Below are 20601 nucleotides of genomic sequence, written 5' to 3'. Positions count from 1 at the left end.
ACAAGCAAAATGGAATATATAAATAAGATATAAGCTTATAAATAAGATATAACTCGTACAAGCAGGGCCCGAAATCTATTTCTTATTTGCATTGATTAACCCTCGTTATCATTCCTTTGGCTATAATCCCTCCACACACATTTCCATTGCTGAACTCTATCTATGTATTTGTTTTATAAGTAAAACAGTAAATTCTTAATTATCTGAGGTCCATTTTCCTTCCAAAATTTTAAGTTCCCTGAAAGTAGGTACTCTAATTTTCTTGGAGGTTGTTGAATCATTATAACAAAGTCTGGTTGTATGGATTAATAACTGAGTGAATTAAAAAATGTATTTATTTGTAAATAATCACCTGCTCCAAATTGATTCCTTTTGAGAAAAATAATAAGGAATTGATGTCAGAAATCATAAACAATCTTTTAGTCAATATATATATATATGTGAAACATGTATATTTGGCATGACCATGATATAGTCATATTGATATAGTTTGATAATTTGGGGTAGAACCTTATTTATGACTCAAATATATTGATGCTGTGAGAGAGACTTACTCAGTAAGCAGCACCTTTATACCATGCTATCAGAATAAAGCTTACTGTGTTATCAGTATATATTAGCATAATTTCTGTGCTGTATTTCAAAAATTAAAACATTAAAATATTACTGAATATTCTCTTGAAAACTTGGGTAACAATATATACCAAGAAATTTTGTTAATATTGTTAACACTTTAAATTGAAATATTGAAAAGATATTTTAAAATATGATAGTATGGGTACAAGGAAACAAAATTCTATATTTGGGAAACTAAAGCACTGGGCTTTTGCTAAGTCAACCAAGGTAAATTCAATTGTTGCATTTTCAATGTTTCCTTTTTAATAATGGATAGCGTTTCATCTATTTTAATATTTTCTCACAGTATCTGTTCATAAACCTTTGACACCTGCTAGAAATCAAGGGCAGATGACAAAATGAATGAACATGTTACAAATGTATCAAGAGTAGTACATGGAAATAACCCATCATGATAAGTTTGATAGTACTAATTTTCCTACTTATATAGTGATTTAATTTGTATTAAATGTCGTGATGATGCCTTTTAAACCATTTTCTGTTTGTTTGTTTGAGATAGAACCTAGTTACTTAGCTTAGGCTAGCCTTGAACTGGCAGGAAATTCTCCTGACTCAGCTTCCTGAGTTCTGGGATTACAGGCCTAAATATGTGTGTTTATTTTATATTGGAAAATTTTGCTTCAAGTTTATATTATGAAATTTGCTACACTAAAATTTCATGGTGCAACCTCACTAACATGGATAAGAAAGGAAAAAAAAACAGGTTGACATGATTCATGGAGTTTACTACCTAGATCTATCTGAGATTCAATGGAGTATAAAATGAAACCATGTATGTATTAATTACAGTCAAGTATCCTGAAAGCAGGACAAATATTTTTCTGGGATCACAACCTTCATCACCATCATGTAGCATTTCACAGTTATTTTTATTTTTGGAATAAATTAACAAAGCAGCAGCTTATATTCCTGGGAAGGAGTCTGTGCAACATGTGGACTCTGTGTGTATATGTGTGTGTGTGTGTGTGTGTGTGTGTGTGTGTGTGTGTGTGAGACAGAGAGAGAGAGAGAGAGAGAGAGAGAGAGAGAAACAACATCAGAACATGCTTAAATAATTTGCAAAATAGTTCTGTATGTCGCTATTATCTTCCTTGCTATTATCCTCCTTTATATACAGAAGGTCTAATTTCAGTCAATAAATTTACTTTTATAAGGGATTTTTTTGTTTGCTTGTTTTGGTTTGTGGTGCTGGGTATTGAATTCATGGCCTCAGCACATAACAGGTAAATGCCGCTACCACTACACTATATCCCCAGCCCTTTAACAGGGAATTTGATTGAATAGTATAATTCGCTTTTTAAGTGAGTGCCCCTATTTCTTTATAGCAATTTAAACATGGGTGCTTGCAGTCCTTGGCAAGAACCCAAACTAGGTTTATCTATAGACAGCAGGCGATGCCCAGTCAAAGCCTCACAGGTTACACTGGTGCTGGTGTCCATGATGGTTTAAGAGCTGAATTATTGCTTTGAGGTCTAGAAACATGATTTGGTTGCTATGACAAAATGTAATAAATTACTTAGGATATAATATGCTTATCAAATCATAAGTGATCTGGGAAAACTTAAATAGTTGTAGTTTCTGGTGAGGCATTCATTCTTTCTTTTACAGAACTTCTTTAAATGGAGTACCCTCTCCTAAGTGTTATGACAAACTATATTAAATCCCTCTGGATTCAGGCCAAATACAAACTCTACTGCAAATCCTCTGACTTTGGAGTTCTTCCTGCATGCCAGACTGTATTCTGTATACAATTCCCTTCTTTTTGGTTATTTTTCAACCTGCTGTTTTCCTGCCTGCCTTTCATATTGTATAACATTGCCTGTGCAAAGGGGACACAAAATTTCATTTCTGGGTCATTGACACCTGACAATGACCCAGAAGTGAAAATTCTTAGAGCGTCAGTAGACAAAAATAAAAGAATAACAGAAGGACTAATGTATAAGCAAATTAGTAACTTATTTATTTACATAAGAATTTAATATAAAATTGGAAGCATTTTGCACAGATTATTCTCTCTGGAGATATTTGAATAGCAAGTCCAGAATCAGAAATAAAGGAAATTAAACATCTTAATTCATTAAAAGAAAAAAACAGGATAGCCTAATACCCAATGCATTGTGTGTGTGTGTGTGTGTGTGTGTGTGTGTGTGTGTGTATCTGCCCTCTCATTGTAGAGTCATTTTTTTCCACCAAGAAAAATACTCCTACTGCTCCAAATCTTGCATAGGCATTCAATATACTTAGTGTTTCAGTCATCAAAATCAAAATATTTTGAGCATGCAAAGAAGAGGGACCAAGCATTATTTGAGTATAGCGTTTAATAATGCTACATATTGCTAAATAACTAAAAATGCTAATATTAATTTTCAGGTGATTTTTCATGTAATGTACTACATGTTATGTTAATTTTCCAAGGGTCATTGAATCTCTATTAGTGACCTATGTCTTTGTTTCATTGCAAGCTCATATTGCCTGAATTAGAAATGTAAATTGTAAGAGAAAAATATCAAATAACACACTCAGCATTAGAATTTCATAAAATATTTTAAGTTCATTTAATTAATTCTTTCTGGTTTGATTTGTATACAAGTTCAATAAAAGAATAGCTCTGGTATTTAAGGATTCAATAAAAGTGCCTATATAAATTGACAATGATATGCTGCTTTTAATTCTGTAAATTAATTTTATGTCTATTTCTAGATCTATTTATAAATATATCTCTTTGTGTGTGAGTAATGGCTCTCTATGTTTAACTACACAACCTGTTTAACCATCTTTAACTATATAGCTTGTTAGTTAACAAGTTCTGTGATCTTGGTCAGCAAACATCAGCCTTTAAATCTCTATATTCTGTTAAATAAGTAAATTGTATTAAGTAATTTCTGAATTTCCTTCCAGGTGTGAGAGTCTATTGTTGTATTCTGTGATGCAGTATTATCAGGGAGTATGGGACATCAGAGTTGTCATCAGAATGTCCATAGCATGAAAAAAAATTTCAGAATAATTTCCCCCTTGATAGATAGTTCTCACTGTGGTAACATTCGTCATTCAAATTGATACCTCCAAGCTCAGTACTCAATTAAAAGTGAGTAGAAGAACATCAGAAAAAATAGAAGGCTATATGTAGACACATTTGAAAATAAATCAATCCTTTAATACTGGATTAAGTATGCATTGCAAATTCCTGTTTATTTTTCTCATTGAAATTAAAGAATTTTGATCTTACTCATTTTTGTTTCTTCAGTGATTCTTTGGTAGTATGTATATATAATATCTATTGAATGACTGAATACATAGAAAGTTTTCAAAAATCACACACACAAATACACACATGTATTTCAGAATTATTCTTTCTATCACTTGGAAATAAGCAAGCAGCTTCCATTATTATGACATTCCACATATGGTACAAAAAGTGTACATGACTGGAGCAATAGTTGTAAAATAGGCCAAGACTGCTGTTAGTATCTACATGACTCTTACCATGAATCCTCGGCTACATTCCTATACATCAGTCCCCGTGTGTTCTGCATATTCTTTTTCTCCTCGTTCAGGGTTAGTTTTACTCAAGTGTGTATGTGTGTATGTGTGTGTGGACAACCTGCCACAGGTGATGGGTGGAAAGAATATGTCCAATCAAGAATATATTGATACATTTTGTTCAATTAATTATACACATATGAGTGTCCAAAACTCCACATAATAATATGTTAGGTACTAAAGATTTCAAAATATAGCAACCACCCATTTATCAGTTCTGGGTCTATGTTTTAATAGTAAAACTCCTGCAATATTAAGAACAGAGACTTCTTAGTTACTAATGTTAATTTCCACCACATCTAACTTTGGTTTACTCAGCATTTACCTTAGCTGGACCTCAATTTGTTGCACAATTGTCTCTTACTTAGCAGGGTGCAGGTTGCCTCACTGTATTTCTTTTAATGGAATCTGCACAGCACAGACAATGCAAATCTACAATGTATGCTACTCTTGTCAATTTTTATAGACACCAGAAAGGATTCAGGTAGTAAAATTGTTATTACTATCAAAACATTTGAACCATAATAACTAGCAAAATGCTAATTTCTTTGGAAAATTATCCATTCCCCTTTCAATTGTAAATTTATTTTAAATGATACAAAAGTGATAGATATTTGCAAATTATACCTGGCCAGTGAAATAATCTACACATATTTTGGAAGTTTCTAATGGGAGATAATTGTAAAGCTATCCTTGTACATCAATTTGATTCAGATTCTGAAAAATAATAGGGGTATATTAAAGCAAGAATTTCAGTCCTGCTTGAAATTACAACTTCAAAAAAGGTATTTTAATTCAGAGGATATTCTACTAATTATCTTAGATTTCTAAAATACAAATAAGGACCAACTTTGCTCTTATGTACAATCCATTTCCCCTTCCCCACTACTCCCCCAAAGGTATTGATTGAACAATAATTTTTTTAAGGATGGACCTATTGTTTTAGAGGGAAAATAATTTGGGAATAACATATGAATCCTATAGCCTTTTAGACTTGCTTTTGATGCACAGTAGTTTATTTTCCAACTCCTCCTTTGCCAATCTAGAAGAACCTGGAGTGTGAAATTTCTACTTTTTCCTTTGCTGTGGGACTACCTATAAATCCCATATGGCTGAAGTCAGACCAGTAGAACATCTGTAAAAATGCAGATCAGGTTGTCTGTACTCAGAGAAAAGAGCAGACTTAAAATAACCATTATCTCATCAGTATTCTGAACCCCACCTTATCATGAAGGAGAAAAATACAACAGTGAACCTAAGAAAAAGAGAAGATAAAAGGCTATGACTTAGAGAAGAGTAAAAAAAGTAGGTCCCTTCTTAATTGAGCTTTAAAGTAAGAGGGAAAAATAGTCCTATTGCTTTCTCTTAGGGAGAAATCTTTCATTCATTTGAACTATATATGTTCCTATGGCATCCAGATTCCACATGGAATATTTAGATGTAGGAAGCAGGCTTATTGGTTTTGAAGTCACAGAAGCTGACTGCCCACTCACAGACAAATGTCAAGGCTACTCACAGACGCAGAGATTATGAGAGACTTGTGGTGATTAAATTTATTACCATGCACTCAAACAGTCTTGAAACATTAAAGGTGTTTGATTCCTTTCTCTTTTGTGTCCACATACATATCATTTTGAATCTACTGAATCTACATGCTCTTTAATGTGCTTGTTTTTGTAAGATTTCTTTGCCACTTTCACATGTGCTCAAACCCTGACTTAATTTCACTTAATCTGCTTTACTTAAACTGCAGTTATAGTTTTCTATTTTCCCTCTCTTCATTTGCAATTAATTCATGATATAATAATTTTTTATGAAGATGTTGTCTTCTTAAATGACTTTTATCATGTCATTTGCCAATTTAAGAAACCTCAGAAGTTTTGAAAGGCATGTCTAATCATGACAGAGATGAATATGTTAAAAACACAAATTTTCCTCCCCTCCTTTTGAGAAAGATCTATCCTGAGGAAATACTTTAGTGTTTTCCCAAAGCAGGTCACTGCTATAGTTGATGCAGATTAGAGAAGTAGAAATGTCCCATAGAAGTTTGCCTATTGGGCCTATCAAGCACTGAAACCCAATTGTTTCTTTTTTTCTCCAGTCCTCTGACCCACCCTTGCCTGTGGACAGCACATTTTCCAATCAATTCTGAACAAAGTGTAGAAATTTGGAGACCTGATGGTGTATGAGCTTCATCCCCTTTAAACCAGGTGGCACTGGACAGAAGCAGTTAAAGATTTTCATGTAACCTGGAATGTCCCCCAAATATATCACCATTGTTAGAGATATTTATAACTTAATATAGGAAGTTTTATTAGAAAATGTATCAATAATGTATTTCCATCTGTAATCATTTTGAGGTTCTATCTACCTACAAACCTATAAGTTTTTCCACATTAGTAATCACACTTTCTATTTATTTTTTTTTCTTCTCTGTATTTCCCTTTTCTTCATGGCATGACAGAAACTGGTCTCCAGGCAAGAGCTTGGTAATAGCACAGCTGACCCACAAAAACCCAGTAATACCCCTGCTATGTTTGGATATCCATCTTCAGGGATTTTGAATCTCAGAAGCAATATCTAGCTGTATCGCTGATTAAATCATTGTCTAAGAAAGCCAGAGGTGCAGCTCACCATGACAGTTAAATTGTTAGACTTAGGAAGCAAGCAACTGGAGAATGGCCTGACAGGAGTCATTGGGATTATTTGCATACAACTTAAAAGTCAGAGATAAATTATTTCAACTACTTTAGATATCAAAACTGAAGAGATGCACCATTCTAAGTTAAATTTTTATAATGGAAACTTAGGTGCTTACCAAATTTTATATATGTGTGTGTGTGTGAGAGAGAGAGAAAGAGAGAGAGAGAGAGAGAGAAATTTAAGAAACATCATACAGAAATTGTCATACAAATTTTTAACACTTTCCTCATGAGGGGGAAGAGGGGGACAGACTGAGAGAGAGAAAGAGAGATGTTAAAAATATTTACACGTCAGCTTCACAGTCTTATACTGGTCCTCAAAGGACTGCACACAGCTAGTTGACACCAGAATTATCCCAGTAAGTTCTTGAAAGAAAGGAAAGTTGTGAAACCAAGTTGTGTAGATCCAAATATAGAAAAAGAAACACTTGCATCAAGAAAAAATGTGGTTGAAGAATTATGTAGAATTAAGGGTTTGGGAGACTGGGTTAAAGAAATCCACAAAAGGGGATAAATGGAGATTAAATGATAGTCCAGGGAGTCAACACTTAAGTCTTGGATTCTTCTACTGAGAACTATTAGTGCTTACAATTCCATCTATGTAAAATATAATCTTCCAAGTTATGTATAAGTAACATATTAATGTATGGCCCCTACCTCAATTTTATTAAATTAGAAACTATGGGCATACTGTCTCTATATCTATGTGAATTTTTGGAAGTTACTCAGGCATGTTTTAATGTGCAACTAGGGCTGAGAATCAATGATTGAACTTATAAGCATGCAAAGCAATGTTAAGAAACACCTTAATTTGAATAAAGTACAGCTTTACCAGTTCCTGAAGGAGATGATAGAGTTGTTCTACCCATGTAGGCCAACAACAGACACCTTTAGAGACAAAACATAAGACAAGGTGTTTAGTAGGAGAGGAGAGCACAGACATGAGAGAACCTATATAATCAGTTAAGCAAATTTTAAGAAAAAATGTTAATAAACACAAAATTAGCCATAGTTCTCCCTGTTCATTAAGTTTTATGATTAAAAAGAGGTAGAAGAACTAAGAACTCAATGAGAGATTCTTCTCCACACCCAGAAAAAGACTTCAAACCAGAGATCTCAGGGCAGATTTGAGAAACTGAGAGGAAGCACATCATTGCAGTATGACTTATCCTTGAGGTTAGATTTTTAAGTCTGGTGCATAGGCAAATTCGGAGTCCTAAATCAGACAACATTCATCCAGAGGCAGAGGCATCTTATATTATGGTTCATCACAAATTCTAAATTCCTTTCTCTAAAAGGGAAAGCCACTACTAATTTATTGTTACTACTTATGAAAATACCTCCTAGGAAACAAAATTATTGCAGTCAAGCCTTCCACCTTTGTCAATTTCCATTCAATCTTGACCAGTTTTGTCACTTTGGTGAGCTTAGTTTTCCCTAGTCTCTCATTTTGTGACAAATCCATTATTTACTTTTCATCCTGGCTTGTTATACAGTTTGATTCATTAATTGACTTCATCATATGCTCACTTTTCACCTTAATGTCCACTCAACATTTACATTGTAAGTTTATACATTTTTCAAGAGTACTCCTTAGCAAATGAGTTATTAGTTTTCAAATGCATCATCCCGAATACTTTAAACTAAATCATACAAGTTCCTTGCTCCTTGAGTTATTGAGAATTGTGACATAATTCTGTGTGGACTGAAAGTCTCAGCACACATCTATGGTCTAGACATTCTTTCACTGCTGTTAGTAATTTCTCTCTAGTCCTTCTTTAATTCTTATAAATCTCTATCATGCTTCTTAATCATTGATAATGACAGTTTCTCAGACTTTCCCTTTGTACAACTTTGACAGTTTTAAGTTGAAGTGATTATCTGGTTTATAAATTGGGATTCATATGATTTTTTTTCCTAATGATTCAACAAGAATTAGGGGTGGGTAAAAGGAAGGTTATGAAAAGCAAAATGCTATCTTCATTGCACCTCATCAAACTGCATTGAATTAGGATGCCTAATCATTGCTTATGTTAACTTTGGTCACCTGACGTAGGGAGGGCTTGTTAAGTACCTTCACTATAAATTTACTCACTTTCTTCTCTTTTCCATTCTACTTTAAGAAGCCTCTATGTACAGTTCAAACTCTACTTCTTTTGGGGCAGACTGTCTACATAAAGTATTTGGCATTCTTCTGCATAAAAGAGTTTGAGATATATTCCATGAGTTTTATTAATATATGATTGACATAGAAAAGCTATATATGTAGGGTATACAATGTGATGATGATATACATAGTAAAATGATCAACATTATCAAGATAATTAACACATCCATTGTCTCACATAATTACCTTTCACTTTGATGGTGAGAACATTGAAGTTCAACTGTCTTAGCAAATTTCAAATATAAATGCAGTTATTATTAACTATATGGATCACTCTATGCATTGAATATTGACAAGCTATTGCAGTAGGTATTAAATTAGAATTTCACTCATCTCCATGTACCCTGTGCTCCTTGGATACATGATATAGACAAAAAAACAAGCATGAACTGTGTTTCAAACCTTTCAATGGTTTAAAGCCTCTTGATAGAAATGGAAAATCTAAATCTCAAACTCTTAAGTATAAAGCATCACATACTGTACTAACTCAGCATCAGTGAATCTCAACCTTGGATCACATGCAGTCATCAAGTTGCGTGGATGCCTGGTTCCCAAATTGAAGAGTGCTTCAATTTGTTGGTGAAGAATGTCTTTGATATATTTTAGTACATGTAAGATTTTATTATTATAAAGTATGTGTTCTCACACAATTATTTCTATAAAAGCCATCATCTCGATAATTATATTTACTTATTATAGCTTTCACAAATTTTCTTTTTTAGTTGATTATTTTGAGTCACTGATTGCCTTTTGATAATTCGCAAGTGCTTGGGTACTTGCTGTATGCATTTAAATTCCTCTCATTTCTACATTTTCAGTAAGGTGTTTCCATGGTGCTGAAAAATGTAATTACTTTATAATCAAGAAATATATTTTAATGCTGTTTCAGATGTCTAGAGTAATGAAAATTTCTAATCTAGCATATTCCCTAGATAAACCATATTATGAAGTATCACCTACATATAAGTTATTAATTTATCTTCATAATATCTGACCTCATTTGCCTGTACAAGATTATATTTATTATTTATTTATTAATTCTGTTTGAATATTCTCAAATGAGGTTATTAATACATCAAATTTACATTACTCACAATGGACATATATGTGCATGAACAATAAAAATATGAAAAGTAGATAACTTATAATGTATTTATATACAAATAAACAATAAAATTCAAGTTATAATGATAGTAGAAAAGGTATATTTGGTCATGCATTTAATTTAAAAAAACAGTTTATTTTCAAATTAGTTATTTTAAATTAGAATCTAGCAAGTGCAAAGTGTTCACAGATCAAAGTTTTACTGTCAAAATGATTTTATTTTATAAATAAGAACATATATCTTTGCTAAAAATTTAAAGTATAGTATGAATAAGATTTTATTTGTATATAATTTGATAATTCCATATTTATTTGTTTTTGTATGTACTTCAGTATCATAAATTATTGAAGTAGTATACACTCAATTAAAATACTCATAACCTCCATGAGTTATGTAACATCAGATCAAAATACTTATTGGACTCCATTGTCCCAAAGAAGCAAGTTGATCAGAAGACTATGCTGTTATTGGTGCCTCACCCTAGGGAGATTCCAACAGCCAGAATTATGATGAGAAGACATAAAAGCAGTGAGCATGTGACACAGTCTTTCAAATTACAAAAAGCCAAGGACCAAAGACTAAACAAACCAAGCAAATCTGTGAAGGCAGGAAAAATTATGTGTAACATGTAATAAACTTCAACACAAGCGAAAATGGGTCCATAATGAAGTATTGTAATGTCAGGAAGAGCAGTGGTCATCTAAATATAAGTTGTCTATATAAAATGTGTGACTATTTAATTTATGATGATAAATAAGAAGCAGATTTGCAATAGTAGAAAATAGCTTAAAAACATTTGAAGCAAATTTTGCCAAATTATGAAGAAAATTTACAAATCTGTCATCAACAGTTGAGATTTTAACAAGCTTCTATCTGTCAGATTGATCAAGTAGACAAAAATTTCAGGAGCTCTATAAAATATGAACTGCAAAAAATCACCTAGTTGATCTGATGGACATATGTCTCCATGGAATACAGAAACTAGCTCAGAAGTTTCTTGCCTTCTTCCTGCCGTTACTTCCATTTTTCAGTCAAACTCTACATCTCTTTTATCTCAGATGCCTCTCTGCTTTTTAACCCAATTTACTACCAAAGTTTATCCTACATCCATTCCATGCAGTTTTCACTAACATAAGAAATTATTTAAAAGACAAACCCAGGTTCTTGAAAATAAAACAGAAAAGGTAAATAGATTTCATGCATTCATATTTTATATTCATTGGTCATATATATTTTTGTTATTTTTTCTGACATAACATTCATGTTGGAAAAAATTTCTCATCCTAAAGAATGAATGTGCTAGACTTCAATTCTGAAAGTGTTTCTAGTCTACTGAACATTAGTAAAATGTTAACTTAAAATAATACTTTACATTCTGTCAAGAAAAGTTCTATAAAAGTAGGTATAAATATGCAAGTCAGTTCAAATTCACTCAGTTTCCATTTTGATTAATACCTTTAGAAAAAGTAAATAAATATCCTGTTTTTTAAATTTTTCATGTAGCTTTTCTTTATTTTCTTTCTTTGGATAGGTAATATTCTATTAGAGCAACCAAAGAATAAATGAATACTTTATACACATAATTCCCTACTCCAAAATTTTTCTATAATGCAATTGAATATGGACCAAGATTATAATGAAAGATGATTGGATAGTCAAAGACCTGTTTCCAAATATGCAAAATGGTACCAAATTAAGTCATATACATTAGTCATAGCCAAAGACCAATTACTTAGTCTAATTTTCATTAAATATTTAATATGGCAGGCACTGTGATAAGTACTAGGAATATAAATTTTAAATGGAAAGTCAGTATGGAGTTATGAATTGAGTTTGGTTATTAGGAAAATAAGCAGAAGACATATTGTTTAACATCCACAAATATTTATTCTCTCATATGTAAGAAGGCCAGAAAGTACCAAAGACCTTGCAGAGCCAAAGCAATCCTGAACAAATAGAGCAATGCTTGGGGGATCACACTACCTAATTTCAAATTATACTACCGATTCTTAGTAACAAAACAACATGGTATTGGAATAGAATTGCCAGCTAAGAAAAGAACCCACATGTCTGCATCCAACTGATACTTTTTTTTTATTATTTTACCATAAGTTCATAACTTTATTCTCTGCAGTATCTAACTTAGACCTTGACACGTGATTCTTGAGAAGGATTCCAAAACACTTTTTTATTATTTCTTTAACAAACAGTTGTGGAACAACTGGATATCCATATGGAGAAAACTGAAACTAGATCACTTACCTCTTATCTCATATAAAAGCCAACTAAAAAAAGACTTTAATGAAAGGCCCAAAACTTTGAAATAAGTAGAAGAAAACATAAGGGGACACCTCAACAAAGTGGCACAGGTAACAATTTCCTGAATTGGACTCCAATAGTTTAGGAAAAATAAGTAAAAATTGACAAGTGGGATTACATCAAATAAAAGCAAAGGAAAGTAAAGAGACAACATGAAGATTGTAGGAAAATTTTTGTCAGCTATGCGTCTGACAGGATTAATATCCAGATTATATAAAACCTCAAAACCTTAACACAATGTAAATATAATCCAATCAAAATTGGGTACAATAACTGAATACTTCTCAAAAGAGGAAGTACAAATGGCCAATACATATGTGAAAAAAAATGTTCACTGTCCTCAGACATCAGGGATATGCAAATCAAAGCTACGTTAAGATTCCATATGTCCCCAGTTAACACGGCTAGTTTCAAAATAAAACAAAGTGAAGAAACAATAGTTACTGCCAAGAATGTGGAGGAAAAGGAACTGATAGCTGTCGTTCAGAATGTAAATAAGTGCAATCACTATGGAAAACAGTATATAGGTTCAAAAATCTAAAATTTGTACTACCATATGACCCAGCGATACCAGTTCCTGATTTCAGAAGGAAAAGAACTCAACACACAAAAGTGAGTTACCTGCATTCTCTTGTTTAGTGTGATACTATTCACAACAGGAAAGGTTTTGGAATCAGCCTATGTGATTGGAAACAGATGAATGGTTTAAAAAACATGTTATATATACACAGTGGAGGATTAGCCATAAAGAACAATGAAAGCGTGTAACTTGCAGGAATGTGGATTGAAATATAAAGATAACATTTGAAGCAAAATAAGCCAGACACAGAAAGACAAGTATAGTTCATTTTGTCTCATGTATGGAAACTAAACTCAACTGAAATAAAAACAAAAATAAACCTGAAAGTAGAAGAGGGACTGTTAGGAAAAGGTAACTGAAGGAAGGGGAGGGAGGTAAGAATAGGAAGACAAGGAAGGTAGACATGATCAAAACATGATATACATATGTATGGAATTGTCATAGTGACAATTACTAATCTCTATGATTAATATACATTAATAATAATGATGATTACAATAATAATAAAAGGAAGTCCAGAAGAAGGCAATCCAGTGCTGACCCTACCATTATACAAAGTAATCATGGAGTTTGAGTACTTCCGTTTTTCTTCTGTTCCATGTGATTTTCATTCTCATACTCCATGGACCAAGATGACAAAAGATGCTAGAGCCTCAGGGTCAAGGTAGCAAGGAAGGAAAAATATATACAAGATACCCCATCCTTTTGATAAACTTTTTCAGAAGTTCTACACCATTTCTCAGTACTTCATCACATGGTTTTATTAGCATTGAAATGGTCTGTACTCTGAGGTCTCCAGGAGGACTCATTTTCTCAAAAAAATTAAAATCAAAATTTTGTCAATGAATAGGAAAGGAAAAATATATGCTCTATGATTGTAAGCAGTTAGCCACCTTAGTTCCCCTGTCTTCAAGGACATAGCATCTTCACAGAAATTAATAAGTATGCTAAAAAACTTTTAAAAACATGGACAGTGGAAGCTATTAGAGTTATAAGAAAGATCTTTTGGTTAGTATTATGGGCCTACATCTTCTGAGAGTTGGTATACAACCATTTCTGTGTATTTATTAACTAATTATATTGGTTTAAAAATAGCTTAATATTTTTCAAAATTTCCCAAAGGGAATGGAGAAAAGAGATTAATATTTTGATGTCAGGTGTTGTCCTTACCAATATCATTTAGTTCTCATATAAACCTATGATGCAAGTGTTATTTCAACTTTTCTGATAAAATTATGGTTTTAGGAATGAAAAAAATCTGGGTGTGGTGATGTGGGTTTGTAATCCCAGCTATTCAAGAAGTTGGGGCTGGAGGATTATGAGGCCATTCTGAGCAACACAGTGATACCCTGTCTCAAAAAGCAAAACAAAACAAAAACCTTATCTGGGACTACTTTGCTCATAATGAATGGGAGAAGTATTGAAATCCAGATTTTTTTAAGATTCTATTATTTTCCAATATACTCTAACCTGTCAGTTCAATTCAAGACACAAAACTGGAAAATAACAGTCAGCATTTTTAATTGTGCATTTAAAAGTTGTTTTTGAGGTATTCTTCAGATACAAGTAACATTTTAAGAACATAGATTGCAAATGCCCTTCTGAATGAAAGTCACCCTTTTTTAATTCCTTTCTGACTCCTAAATTCCCTGTCCAAGCTCCTTTTGGATAACCTTGCCAGGCTTTGAAAACTGTTTGCTTTAGGAGTTCCACAGCCCCATGCAGAAGCCAAAAAATACTTTTTACTCATCTTTTTTCCTGTCGCACAGAGCCATGCCTCAGGGTTCCAAGAGTTGCATGTTCCCACGTGAATCTTTTTTGGCAGCAATTCACTTAACTATACCCAGTACATTCTGTGTAAGGTCTATTTCTTTATTAAGGTGGCAGAATTGACACAGGAGTTTCAGACTAGAACACTTCTGCTTCTAGTCATAGAACTGATGGCAATGCTGGCAGAGTTGTGGCTACAGTCAAGTTAAGACTTGGCAGCTGTGTATGGTGGAGGCAGGAGTAGTACTAAAAGCCATTTTTGCCTCAGTCATGTTCTTTGAGCTTTTTGGACCACTGTCTTTGGGACTTCAGTCTTGAACCAAGACAATTCAATTAGTTTTTCAAAGAACTATTTCCCAGTATAAAATGAAAGATGATTCTGCTGCTTTAAACTGAGAATTATGAATAATGTAGTCTTGAAATTTAATCTCATCATTAGAGAAAAGCTAAATTGCTATGACTGAAAGGTAATGTTGCTTAAGAAAAAAGCACTGCATAAGGAGTGTATCCTTTCTCTCACTTGTTTTGTGACTAGAAAGACATTCAACATCTCAACATTTTTTCTCTAATATGTGAATAGGCATATCATTAAATTCAATGTCCTAAAGTCTTTTTTTACTCCCCAATGAAGAGGTACGCTGAGATGGAGTAATGCATCCCTTAGGGTCAGAGAGCTTCATGGTATTAATGGCTAATTCCAGCTTCTCCACTCTGTGTACCTACATGATGAAGTCATTTGGAGGATTAAGTGAAATACCACTTCTAAAGTGTGGAATTTAGAAAGCTTTGTTAAGTGATTATTTGTTAGCTAAAGATTATGATCACCTTTGTTATTGCTTTTATGTTGATGCTTTTAAAAAAACAATGTAGAAACTCAGTATTGATCAGTTAAGTCAGAAACACTAAATTGAACATTTTATCTATTATCTATCTATCTATCTATCATCTATCTGTCTAATCTATTACCTATCTATTATAAATCCTGGGGATTAAACCTATGATCTCATGAATATTAGGCATGCCACTCTTCATTGAGCTATGTGTCCGGTCTCATACTTGAACATTTATATTGAAAATAATTATATATAGTGATTGTTTTCAGAGCCCAGAGTTAAGAACCATGGAACCATAAATATCTAGGCACATAATTAATGGTAGCTAAGTGACAGAAGCTCTGTGTTTTTCTACCTCAGTTGAAACACACACTAACAAGTTAAATTAAATTAGCAAAAGTTTGTGGTGAGGCTACAGAATCAGCCTGATGCACTATTGGAAGGCTCACAAAGGAAGACAAGGAGACATGTTCTAGATTCTGTTTCCCTCAATCAACCTGTTAATCTTTAAGTTTCCTGAAGCAAAACCAGGAAAAGTTGACTAATGATCAATGAAGTTTTCATATTGAGAGGTATCGATTAAAGTATATTGGGAAAATTATGAATGCACACACACACCCACATCCCCCCCCCACACACAATATACAAGGAGGGGATAAACCATGTATCAGAATGGTCTTCCAAAACAAGTAATTGATCTTGAGTTAGCATCTTACTATCCTCAGTCTCTCCCTTTGTAAAATAGTGTCATGTGAAACTCATATACAATAACACTTAGGATCTTTGAAAATGATCAGAAACTAAATAAATGTTAGTGGCTTTTAAATTCCACAATTGTTAAAATTGAAGTGATCCTCATGCTGTATTTAGTTACTTTAATTTTTATGGATATTTGTTCCTGGATGAAAATACAAAAAGTATACCTGACTATAATAGAACATGAGACATTGTAGTAGGAATTTGGAAAAAGCATTTAAAAACCTATTTAGAACATTGATAGAATATGAACTTTAACCAAAAATACATTGTAGTTAGAAACCTACAAATTTCCCTTTTCTGGTATTTGTTGGGTACTGCTGAATACTTTCATTCTCTGCTCAATATCTCAGTTTATTTTATGCCACTTTGGGAGTGATTGCTTTTTATAGAGTTGGATGATGTGATGGCTAACCACAAGAAATCACTGAAAGTCAAAAGCAAGAAAATATTTTTTTTACAAACAGAAGTAAAAATGACTTTACCCTTCTGCAATGTTTCACTTTCATGCTTTTTATATCAGCTTGGCCAGGAAATATATCTCATTCACAATGATCATTATAACACATGCCATCAGGATAGACATAGCAGAGTGTTCAAAAATAAATCAGTTAGACACCTATGAACGTCAAGAAATAATGCTTTCTGAGTTCCCTACAGTCTTTAATCCATATATTTATGTCATCTTAAGGAAAATTTATAGACAATAAGTCAAATTTAATGCAACAATATTTGAGAAAAGAATAGATAACTACGGTTATTGTATAAGAATTTCAGCAGGTGTTGGTGATTAAAGGAGATAATTTTCCCACATAATATTTAAAACTATTTATATATTTCCTTTTTAATCTAGTTTTATAATTCTCATCTTGTCTCTGTATTTATAAACACTTTATTCTATGAAATTTCTTTTAATGTTTTGTAGAATGTAGTTTTAAAAATTGTCAAATTTTCTTTACTTGAATTTACTCATGTCCTTACACTTTTGCAACCAGCTATTATTTGCTGCTGATATTTTATTATTTAAAAATTTTTACATACAATATTGTTTATTTGTTATTTACTTATTTTTGTCAATCCTTTTTTATGATTTATTACTCTTTCTTAAAGCTCAAATACTAAAAATTAAAATAATTATTTGGGAATTATTTTATCTGCTTATTTTTTCTTTAGAGTCTATTCTTTCTTAAGATTATCCATGTCTCATAATTGATAATAAAAATCTTGATAACATTAAAAATTTCTGCAGTAATTGGGTATTTTTTTTTTTCATATGCTTTCATGGAATGATTATCAGAAATAATTATTCACTCACTAATATTTCAAAATAAATTAAATAAAAATATGAAAGTGATTTGAAAATTATAAATTTCCACACTAAAAATTATTACTGTGTTTAAAGTTTTTTTAAGCCCATAATATTCAAAGCTATAGAATTCTACATAAACCTTTTGTTATTCTCTCAAGGTACTATGTCTCTGTCTTTTCTTTTGGTAGATCTATTGAAAAGCAGGGACAAAAGTGCTGGTCTTTTCTTTAAGCTGAAAAAAAATGTATTTAAAAGAATCCAGATAACAGAGTAGGCAAATTCTATGTGGTTTCTAATTCTTTTTCAGAGGCATTTCTCTTTCAATCAGAAAATGAAGCAAAAGTTATGATACAGAATTTAAATTTAACAAATCAGGATAGATAAAATGCTACTTGTCCCTTGGAGAACATGAAAAGTTTCATTAGTGTTTTTGGCATGTCCTCCTCTTACCAGTATTTGTTGTCCCTCTGATTAATTTTTTGTTTCCAGACTCAGCTTATATGTTATGTCTTCTGCAAAGCAACCCTTCTCCTTCTAATACTCCTTCCCCCTTTATTATGAGCCCACCACACTGAATTTGTAATGCTTGATTTTTTTTTTCATTTTCAAACTACATTATTTGTTCTGGGTAGGATTTATGTTTTTTAAATCTTACTGTTATTGAAAATAGTATAGTGGTAAACTCTTGAAAAATGTTTTTAAAACATTTTAAAACTGAATTTCATGAGATTTTAAAGAAATTATGAAAGATAAAAAGGCACTGTAATTTTTATTCCTTACTTTCAATTGATGCTCCTCAGTGCCTTCTGGTTCCCTAGAGTTCCCCTGGCATGGGCTAATGTGGAACAAGGAGAGGTCAGCTACTCTACTCCACTCATACTATATTACACAGACAGTTTTCTCTCTTGTCACTTTGACCAGAGCAGCCTGACTCTTCTGTAACTTACATGTTGAAGTTCTACATAATATATTATTTTAAGCAATTATTTTCTTTTTTTTATTCTCTGATTTGTAATTCATGAAAAAATGCTCATAAAATGAACTTTTTATATATTAAATTTTATAAATCAAATTGTAATAGCATTGAAAAATCATTTTGAAGAAATCTTCCTAGGAGTGTTCTCAAATGAATCACCAACTCCTGATTTATCTGTCTGTAAATGTTAGGCTTGCCTAATCCGAGGTATGTGTGTATATCCATGGGAACAGCAGGCATCACAAATACTTGTTATACTCATCTCTGCCTAAATGCTAGTTAGAATAATGAAGTAGTTTTGAGGCATCACATTAAGACAATGATTGGAAATCTTGAGCATGTGTGAAGACAGAAGAGTTGAAGAAAAGGTTCATTCCATTTTGGAAGAAAACAAACGTACAATCACAGTGCTGCCTTTGATTAAGCAATTATTTTCTAATAGGAAAGTTAAGATCTGAAGTTAAACTTTAGATGGTCAAATGACACTACTTGAAAGAGTAGAAGCTTGGGTTTGGAGTGGAGCTCTGGAGTAAGGTGCTTGCTAAGCATTCTCAGCTCCCAGTACCACAAACCTCCCAAAGCAGAAACGTTACATCTAAAACTGTGCAACCCAATAGCTAAATGTATCTACTTAATTCTTATTTAAATTAATCACAATTAAATGCAGTTTAAAATGCATTTCTTAAATTACAGGAATCTCATTTTGAGTACATAGGAAAAAGTTTGAGTCATATCAATAATGACAAAAATCCTTTAAAAAACTGAAAAAGGAACCAAGATAAATTATTAAGAAAGTAGATGGAGTAAAAGCTTTTAAATTTCATATGTGATCATGCAGTATTTTTCTGTCTGTGTTTGTCTTATTTAGCTTAGTATAATGTTTTTTGGTTCAATTCTGTGGCACAAGTTATTTCTGTTTTACATTCCATTCAGGTGAATATAAGAGTGATTACCAGGAGGAAGGAGATTTCAGGAGACAATATGTGTAGCATGGTGAGTATAGTTAATAATAATGTATTGCATAATTGAAATTTGCTAAGACAGTTGGTCTTAACTATGTAAGTTGATAAGTATATTAATTAGATTTATTGTGATGATCATTTCATAATATACATGTATCAAATGTTGTACATCTTAAATATACATAATAAATCATACCTCATTAAAGTTAAAAATATATGAAATGTTAAATTGGCATATTAAGAAACATGTTATATGCAAAATGTTTAAGATTCTTTTGTAATTGAAGAATAGTAGACTAATTAAAAGTTAGAATTTTTAGGTTAGGTAAACACTATGTTGCGCTAATCTAGTTACTTAATGATAATAAATGTGAATGCATCTTTCAAAAATTGTTGATAATAGTATTTGTCTGAGAGGTCTATTTTGAGGATAAAATGGAACAATACATATATGGGTTAGCACAGTTTTTTACATGTGATCAATATATATTCAATGTTAGCAACAAATTTATATCATTATTTAATTAGTATTTCTCCAAGTCACTGACATGTTGGAAGAGTTCACAATTATAGTTATTCCACAATTATTCTGATAGGTTACCTTGGTGTTTACAGCACAATGGATTACTTGAAAACAAATCAGATAGCCCTTGGATGATTATATATATATAATTTATATATACATATATATATATATATATATATTTCTCTAATGGTTTAATAAAAGTTTCTTGAGTTACTGAATCATGTTATCAGAAAACAGATTCCCAGGAAACATAAAACCTTAATAGGCACATTATATCCATGATATATGCAAAACAATATATCTGAAATTTATATGATATTTTTAATGTCAGCAGCAACCTCTCAGGAGATTTTGAGTTCTCTTTTTGCCTTATTCACAAGTGGTTAGTAGACTCTTCACAGTCTTTGTAATTTTAATGAT

At 32.1% G+C, this 20601-nt stretch overlaps 2 long non-coding RNA genes across 6 annotated transcripts in view; one reads left to right on the top strand and one right to left on the bottom strand.

Moving 5' to 3' along the window:
- Nucleotides 1-20601, top strand: part of LOC141424719 (uncharacterized) — a 250345-nt gene that overhangs the window by 205816 nt on the left and 23928 nt on the right. For both annotated transcript variants that reach the window (XR_012449570.1, XR_012449569.1), the window contains one exon: nt 19627-19686. This is a non-coding gene — a long non-coding RNA (uncharacterized lncRNA). The remainder of the gene's footprint in view (nt 1-19626; nt 19687-20601) is intronic.
- Nucleotides 1-20601, bottom strand: part of LOC141424713 (uncharacterized) — an 84213-nt gene that overhangs the window by 60673 nt on the left and 2939 nt on the right. For all 4 annotated transcript variants that reach the window (XR_012449562.1, XR_012449568.1, XR_012449566.1 and 1 more), the window contains exon 2: nt 7711-7766. This is a non-coding gene — a long non-coding RNA (uncharacterized lncRNA). The remainder of the gene's footprint in view (nt 1-7710; nt 7767-20601) is intronic.

This window comes from Castor canadensis, chromosome 1 (assembly GCF_047511655.1).
Source record: "Castor canadensis chromosome 1, mCasCan1.hap1v2, whole genome shotgun sequence".
Classification (NCBI taxonomy): Eukaryota; Metazoa; Chordata; class Mammalia; order Rodentia; family Castoridae; genus Castor; species Castor canadensis.
Note: the sequence above shows the minus strand (reverse complement) of the source record. Positions and strands in the feature narration are given on the sequence as shown.